This window comes from Adiantum capillus-veneris, chromosome 16 (assembly GCF_014529385.1).
Source record: "Adiantum capillus-veneris isolate H3 chromosome 16, ASM1452938v2, whole genome shotgun sequence".
Lineage (NCBI taxonomy): Eukaryota > Viridiplantae > Streptophyta > Polypodiopsida > Polypodiales > Pteridaceae > Adiantum > Adiantum capillus-veneris.
In genome coordinates, this window is record NC_140946.1 from 4,495,261 (window position 1) to 4,504,611 (window position 9,351).

Below are 9,351 nucleotides of genomic sequence, written 5' to 3' on the forward strand. Positions count from 1 at the left end.
TGTTGTTGTTGTTAGAATTTCCTTGGGAAGAATTTTGGTCATTGGTTTTCCCTTGGCATCACTTTTGTCTTTATTTTCCATGGGCTTGACATTCTGTCTAGTCCCTTGTTGGAACTGATGCGCAAAGCAACCATGGTGTGGTGGCTTACTTTGGTGATAGAACCATGCCGTTGAGAGTTGGCATACTCAGCCATCTCTTCAGGTAATCCCACACAAAACTGTTGCTTTTGCTCGGAAAAGTCTATCTTTTGGAAGAAAGTAACCTTGAGATGTAAGTCCCAAAACTTGTCTACGTATTTGTGGATAGACTCAAGAGAGAGAAGCTTCAAACTGCACCATTTGATGAGCACTTTGCCCTTTGCATCGCTTGCAATGAATTGCTTCATAATGGAAAATCGTAGATTTTTCCATGTCTTTGGGTCTTCTCCATTGCCACGAAGGCTATCCCACCATTGACGAGCTGATTTTTGGAAGTGCATAGCTACATGGCGTAGCTTGGAGGACTCCATGAAGCCCTCGCCTCCAAATTCCGCATCAAATTGTTGGATGAAGGCCAATACTTTGTCAGTGGCACCAAAGGTGCCATCATAGGTGAGAAAAGAGATACTCTTTCCTCCCTCTTTGAGCTTCTTGAGCTTTTGTGACCTTTGCCATACACGGTATGATTTGTGATGTCCTCCCCTCTTGTATTCTCTAGGAGAATATCCATAACTTTTGCCGGAAGAGGAGGAAGGTTAAGAAGAAGGAGAAGAGGTGACCTCTTTCTTGCTCTTTTCTTTCTTTGTTTCCTCTCTTCATTTTTAGAGTGACGAGGAGAAGGATTGTGTGTTGATATTTTTTTCTTGGGAGGAGTTGGCGATCGTCTAGACCACCATCTTCATGGAGCCATATCTTCAAGAGAACTTAAAGTTTCATTACTTCCTTGCTCTTTGGATTCCTCCTCTCGTATGGGAGAGAGTCTTCTTTTGGGGGGGTATCTTCAAGAGGCCTCCTAAGATCTCTCTCCTCTTGGAGAGGAAGGGTAATCTCATAAGCGCGAAGTTGTTGAGTAACATCGGCTTGCAAAGCAGGGTTGCCCATAGCTTGCTGCAACCTAGTAACAAGATAATTGACAAACATGGGGGCATCATCATTAGCACCTTCATGTGCAAAATCAAAGTTATCAATGTTCATTCTACTCTCTTGATTATTGTCAGCCATGTTAACAAAATTTGTATACTTACTTAGTGTATGCTTTGGAAATTCAAAACCTTACTTGCTACTCCTCTTAGCCTTTGAAAATTGGCACTTAAGTATCTACATCCACGGCTCGAAGTGTTTAATTATAGACAGTAATAGAGTGGATCTAATATTATAGAATTACTGAGGGCTAGCTCCTTTTGGACTTCTTATGGCTCAATAATGGTAAAGCCGTAGGCAAGTCTAAAAAGACCCCATTATTAAGTCCAAAGCTCCCGAGGGGTGCACCATATCCCACATAGTAAGCTCATCAAACTGATAATAAATCCCAGTCCCACTTACCCTAATATAATTAACAAAATCAACCATTTATAGGCTACTTAAGGACCTATCTTCTTAACCAAGAAAAGAGAAACCAAATGCTCTGATACCAATGTAATGGAAATGGCCTATTATCTTTGAGAGTAGTGAAAATTAGAGAAAGTACTTTTGTGGAATTACTTTGTAAGCATAGAGGGTGAACTTAATTGATGGTAGCAACATAAACATAGCATTTAGTTAACTTGGCATGAACAATAATTTTGTAAGAGAGAGAGTTTAGAGAACATAACAACAGTTGAGGACCGGATTTATGTGGATCCGGTCCCCCCTCCAATAGGCATTTGTATTATAGTTTCTCCCATCAAGAGAGACTTGGTACAATACAATATTTGTGTTCCTTGTGACCTAGGTGATGCAATGAAGATGGAAAGATTCATGCATCATGAGCATAACATAAATTTTGTAGAAAGAACCCAAGCCTCAGTCCCAAGGCCTCAAACACCTTCGAAGGTGGAGAGAGCTAGCGGGGAATGAGGGTAGGGAAGAGGAAGAAGAAACATTCCAAAGGAGAAAGAATTAGTTCCTCACTTATCATCACTCTTCTTGCTAGCATACATAATAGCATAGTAATGGAGATGGAGAACATGGCAAGCTTAAGCATTGAAGCATAACTCTTGGTTGGATTTGCACTCCATAGCCAAGAGTGTTGGTGAAGGCTCTCAAATTCTCTACTAGCTTGGAGAAGGAGAGAGCTCTTGCGCTTTGCACTTCACACAATGAGAGTGTGCGTGAGTGTGGGAGAGTATACCCCTCAAGGAACCCCCTAGCTTGCTTTGGTCGACCCCCCTTGTAGCTCATGATCGAAGATCATTGGACCTCTCCAAGCCTAGACAATCACATGTAGGCCCATATCAAGCAACAAGGGTAGCCTTGGGACAAGTGTCCGCCTTTCTCCTTTGAGAGAGAGGACTTGATAAATGCTAAAACAGTTAATTAAATTAACTAATTTATCATTGGACCCCTTGGGAGGCCAACCAATAGGCTTTAGGCACACTATGAGGGCAACATGAAGAGGAACTTGACAAGTGTCCTATATACTTTCTTTGAACCAAGCTTACCTTGTGTGAGGGTCTGTGTGTTCTCTCTCTACCCCCCTCTTGTAGAGCTCTCCCTCTCCTTGTAGGGATAGTTGTTGACTTTTGCACACCTTACCCCCAAGCACCTTAGTCAGCAAGCATGACAAAGCACCTCAAGCATGGGTAGTGTTCTCACAAGCACCTCAGACTCCCTATTTGGCAAGCACATCAAGCATCTTAGTCATCAAGCACCTTAGTCATCAAGCACAACAAGCACCTCAAGAACCTTGGTTAGCAAGCACGACAAGCACCTCAAGCTTGGGCCGGGTTCCTACCTCAAGCTCAACCCTAGCTTACGTAAGGTCAAAGGGCTTTTTAACATTAATTTTTGGAGGTCTTCAATGAAGCTAACCCTAAAGTATTTAAGCTCCATTAGCTAACCTTGCTCTTTGATAGACCATCTCTCATTTGGACCCCTTTACCATTGGCCCAGTGTTGAGATAGGTCTGTAAGAACATGTCTATATTCTAGCCCTTGTTCCCGTTTATTCTCCCACATTAAATGATGAGTTTAACATGAGAAAATCATTTGGGTTGGTTAGATATTAGATTTTATGAGACAGAGTGTCTTTGTTGTGTATGTGTAATAATAAGTCGCACGACCACCTGTGTACTCCAAACAGTATCCAAAACATTCTCTTGCAAAAACTTTGTCGACAAGGATAACTTTGTCTACATTTTGTGATAGCATTGGTCCACCTAGGAAGCATGAGAGCATCTTGAAGTTGAGCCTTGCATTATTCCCTTCTTGGGACATTCCATTGTGAAAGACTAGTATAGATGCCTCATAGAGTTTGGCAAGATATTGTCCTAGTGCTGCATCCCTTCCACAATATTCTCTTGTCCGATGATGAAGAAATTCATTCTTTTCAATAATCCACAATTGTACACACAAGGATGAGTTAGAGAGTGAGAGAGGGGGGGGGGGGGGGGGGGGGGGGGGGGGGGGGGGGGGGGGGAAGGGTTACCATGAAGCTCATAACTTCCAGTAATTGTCTTGTAATTTGATCAAGAGCCAACTACTTGCAAAAAGTCAGCAAAAAATATATATCATGGATCCTCAACTGTCTAACTTTTTTAGAATGAAAAAACACCCCAAGTGGCACATTCGAGAAGTGGCTTGACCATTGTCCGGTGCTGGAAGTCACATCCATCATTTTTTCATATGAGAGCAACCACCATTGGAGCTTGGTTTGTATCGAGCTTGACAAGCCAGTTGTCTAGATTCCAAACTCAATTCGAGGAACGCATAGGCAATCTCCCACAAATCTATCAATCCGGAGAGAGAGAGAGAGCATGACCCGGCTAGGGCTTGGAGGCATCACACAAAGAATGTGCGAGAGCTTCATCGGATGCAAAGATTGAGAGGATTCAAGAGCGTGCATCCTCCAATGCAATTAGAAATCATCCCAAACAACTAATGCTAATCGCACATCAAGCATCAATTCAAGCAATCATCTACACACATCAAGCAACGAAGTGAAACACACTAATCTTGGAATCTCTCAAGCACAACTCTAATTACATGCATTGACGATTAAGCACACAAGATCGCATTCAAGTCGGCCACCCCAACCATGCCAATCATGGTGTCCAAATCAAGTCACACATAATCAAATTAAGCTCAAGGCTTCTTAAACCTACACACACACAAGCACACCATTAGAGGACAACTCTAATCCCTCAATCACGAGTACGCCCACTCCGCTTAAGCGAGAGAGTTAGATAAGGACTCCACTAATCGGAGTAGCTTAGCATAAGTAAGAGTTAGATTAGAGAAGATCAACACTTCAAAACAATGAAGGAAAGTAGATAAACATGATTGACAACATAATGAAGACTAGATTAATTAGGAGAGAATTACACTAATTACATGTGATTAGCACTAGCCTTCTAAGCATGGGCATTAAGCTCAAAGGCTAGGACATCAAGACCTCCTCTAGGGAGAGAGTTCTCAAAAGGACCACTCAAGAATGACCTCTCATTAAGCATAGGGCTCTTTTATAGTTTTGGGCCTCAAACCCTTCAACTATGGGATAAAGTGAGCTCTCTTGCCTAGACTCATACAACTTTGGAACTCCTAAATGAGCCCAAGCCCTATATAATGAGAAGTAAATACTGTGCACTATGGCACATCCACAGCTTGGTGCATAAATGGTGTAGCCTGTGTTAGCCGCTGCTAACATTCCCCCCTTCCTAATTTAGCGCACGTCCTCGTGTGCCGGTGAAGCAAGACATGGTGACATGGTAGAAAGCAAGTCCAAGGAAGAAATGTTGAGCTGCAAAATATAAGAACAAGTAATGAGTATCAAAGGCCACCAAAAATGAATAAACATGAAGCATAAATGAACAATCATGAAAAGTGATTTTTTGCTTCTAAAAGATGGGTTAATCATAGTCAAAAACTAGACAGCATAAAGCAAAAAAATACTCAAACTATTGTGAAGATTAAACCACTTGAAATTTCAGTTTTATGCATGAAACACAAGCAATCAATTATGACACTAGGCTAATGCAAGTTCATAAACCTACTAGCCTAAAAACTATGTGAACAATCTTAATAAATCATTCAAGTCTATCATGTCTATGGGCTATAAAAAAACTCCTAATCTATTAGTACATTGTCAAAGCTTTTTGAAGCTCATGGAAGTTTTGATTTAGCCATTCATTGAAAATTTAAAGCACAATCACAAGACTACCACCCCAAGGCAAGTCTAGGTGCGACTCTCAGCTCCTTGAACCCTCAAGAAGGTGTTCCAAAAGCCTACTAGCTTACCAAGGCGACGGCTAACCCCTATCGACCCAGGGCATCGGTTTAGGGCCTTGACCAAGCGAGCCAAGGTGATTCCCCTCGCCTACCAAGTGCCAATAAGGCACTAGGCCTCACAAAGACACATCATAACATAGAATTTTTATTCTCATGTGCCTTAGTAGCATTTTTGCTACTTTTTTGGACACTTATTGCTTCATGATTCATTTTTAGCACATTTCTATTGCTTCCTTTATGAGATATTTATGGCAATTGGACTAAAAAAGATTAAAGCTTAATCATAGCCCTAGGTCGTGACAAAAATGAATGGAATATTACGACTATCACTAAGAATCTAGGACTAGCAAGAAATGAACCTACATTATCCTAAGGTCAAGGCCAATTACCAACGATTAACATACATAAAACCTAATTTTTTGTGAGTTAATTTTCACAAAGTAGGGTGTTGAAACTTTATGATGCCTAGCTTTTGAACATGAAAAACCCATAGCTTAGAAGCAAAATTTAAACCAAGCAAGAGAGTGGAGAGATGAACAAAGAGCAAAATCATGGAAGGATTACACCTATTCATGCTCTTTGAGCACCCTTGAGCAAGCATCCTTTGTGTAGAGAAGCCTCTTGATCTTTTTATTTGCAAAAGAAGCCTTTTGAAGCTAAGTGTAAAAACAAATTCCAAAGCGTTTTATTGAAAAGCCACACAAAAACATTAATGAAAACCTAAAGCTAGGGTCTTGCATACCCGAATTTGCCAAAGGGAAAAAACCCAAGGGAAAAAAGTGCCTTTGGTTATGCACATGATGCTCTAATGTAGCAAATTTATGCATACACAATAGCAATGAGAGAGGAAAAAAATGCTTCTACATAAGCAAATTTTGAAATTTTAACCAACTCTCATGCATGGTTCAAAAGTTTGATTAAGTGTTAGATGACTTAAAATATGGAATTTAAAACAAGTCAAGAGCTAAAAAAATAATACAACTTTGATGAAATGAAGTGGCTCTCGATAGCCAAATTTTACAATTTTTAAAGATTTTCAAAAAAGTTGGCTAACAACTAGCTCATGTGAAATTTTACATTTTTGAGTGCAATCTATGAGCTAGAGATGACTGCAACTCGACGAAATGAAAATGAATGGCTCTTACTAGCCAAAGTATGTACTTGAAAGCTCAAAAGTTGGCCAAACACTGGCTCAAATGAAAAAATTTGCACTTTTAGACCAAGCTATGGGCTAGCATTACAACTTTAACTAAACATGGAGGGCTCTAATTAGCCAAATTTTGGAATATTGCAATGATGACCCCTTGTTGGATCATTTGGAATCACACACGTGCCACATCCCTTCAAAATAAAGCTCAATCATTAGTGCTTATAAGCATTTGAACATCCAATACAAGCACTGAAAATACATGATCAACCACAACCCAAATTTCAATGCCACCCATGGCCATTCAAATAAGCTTCATTTTAGTGCTTTCCAATGATTTTTTATGTTCAAGCACCAAATTGTACATGCAATGTTAAGTTTTAGCACAAAGTACGACCAAGCAATCACAACTCATCATCTAGCGTAACTCTCACATGAAGCTCACATGCATTTCAAATAGAGCTTGCCATTTTAGTGCAGTGATAATTTCAATCAAGGCAATCACTAACCCACACACGAGCCAAATTTTTAGTGCAAGTAAGGTAATCACAAAATCATGGCTTTACTCAATGCCCACACGTTGCTCTTACATAGCAAATACGACATACATAGAAAAGAGAGACAAAAAGCATATGAGGACATAATTTTCATCTCTGCAAAGGCAATCTGCCAAATTTTGTATCATCGAGTAATTGTTGCCCAAGAGCTCCATCATTTAGTGCATAAAAGCATTTGCCGTTCACAATATGCACTAAAGGAGTCATAAGAATAGACAATTTCGTGAAATCTATGAAAAGAACCGCAATCCATGACATAATAGATGCACCAATATGTGCTCAATAGCAACTTTTTACATACGAAGCAAGAAGAGAGAGATAGAGTCAATGAATAATGCAGAGGAGCGTCTCACTCTCACACACCAATAGTAGTACACACAAAGGAATCCTCAAATTTATCATGCGTGGTCATTCAAGGATAGCATACATACTTTCTAGTATGATCGACTCTGACCAGTGCGTGATAATGGTGGACTTTACAATATACATAGCCAAACATTGCGGCTTCCCCTCTCTCAATCAATAAAAGCTCGTCCTCACTTCGATGAGGGTGTATACCATCCCCTACCAGTCATTTGATTCATTTTTTCACTTTTTATTTTTATTTTTAAAAGAATTTGGCTGCAGCTTTACGAGGTCTGGTGCCACGATGCCACTAGGTAAGGCGGTAGGCAGGTCTGTGGGAGCTGTGTATCATAAGTTGACGCGCTCGCTAAGATATCCTAAGCTGTGTTGATCTGCGTGGAGCCGCCAGCCAGTAGGTGAGAGTGTTACAGGGTGCATCAAATGAGGCCAATGGGCGTGCCGCCGCGTGAGCTCAGGTGGAGCCGATGAGCCAAAGCAACAAAGTGAATGCGTGAATTTAGGCTTGCCATTCAGGCCTGCCAGTAGTTGTGTGTGAGTGTTTGTCAAATGGCGGCAATTGGCAAAGACTCATGGATGTATTCTGTATATTGTGGACAAGGGTAGCAACCTGCAGGGCTAACTCTGCGGGCCAGTTGCAAGCAGTAGAGGGCCTTGAGAGAGAAAAAGAGAGAATTTCATGTGTGTGTGTGTGGATTTTGGTGAAAGAGCATTGCGGAATTCGATTCTAGCCCCAAGCTCAGCAAATGGGTCTTGAACTGATCGTGTGTACAGCTGCAGAAAAAGGCTCAAGGTGTTTGGATTGCAAGCAGAAGGATGCGCAGTATGCTATGCTGCACGGTGATCAGAGCGAGGCTATTCAAGGCTGTCGTGAGCATGTGTGTGATTGTGTGTGGTGCCCACTGCAAGTTGGCAGCAATTAGTGAAGCGTGAAAGATGCGTCAAAATCAGCAAGTGTGTATTGGAGTGTTGGCCAGCGCTGCAGAGGCTAGAACTACAGACGAGATCAACCTGCGCGTGTGTGTGTGAAATCAACAAAGCATCTCCGGACTCTGCGCCTTCTCAGGTATTGACAAGCAGTCGATTGGGTAAGGCGAGCATGGCGGGATGCGCAAGGGGAGGTGTTTGTGTCTGGCTCGCGCCAAGCCAGTGGGATTGGGTGCACAGTCGAGCTTGAACGCGTAATCCGCAGGGCCAGGGCTTTTATGACAGCGTGTGTGTGTATGTGGAGTCAGGCCACGTTGTGGGGTCGCGACCCGCCAAAGCTTCCAGGCTTTTAGCTGAAAAAAAGGGTGTGTGTGTGTGTTCCTCAAGCCAAGCTTGGTGCCACTCTGATCAAGCATATTCTTTCTATTTCACATCCTGTAAGCATGGTTGCAAAAGACACCCTTTTGGATGACCATATTGTAGAGATAACAAAATGACTATTGAGGGACACCAGCAAACAGTTGAGAAGGGACATGAGGAAGAGGAGGAACGGACTGATGAGAAGATAAATCATGCAGTGGGAGAGTTTGATAGGGAGGAGATACATGATGAGGGGAAGGGCAGTGCAAGCGTAGAGGAGCCAGATCATGCACATGGAGGGGATGAGGAAGAAATAAGATTGAAACTCCCTCTACTCTTGGAGGGTTTTGAAGGAAGAAGATAATGCAAAGGGAGGGTATGAGGAAGAACACACCAACCCTCAAGTAGAGCATAGCACTCCCACAATTCCATCGTTAGAGCCTAAAAATCCGCAAGAGTCAATGATGCTTGACCTAGAAGTAGAGCATAGCATGTTAGAAGCTAATTCGTCAGCTAAGGACCACTCTACACTCGAGACACAAGAGTCTCGATGGTAGAAGAACAAGGGAGTGGTGAGAAAAAGCTTGAGGATGTC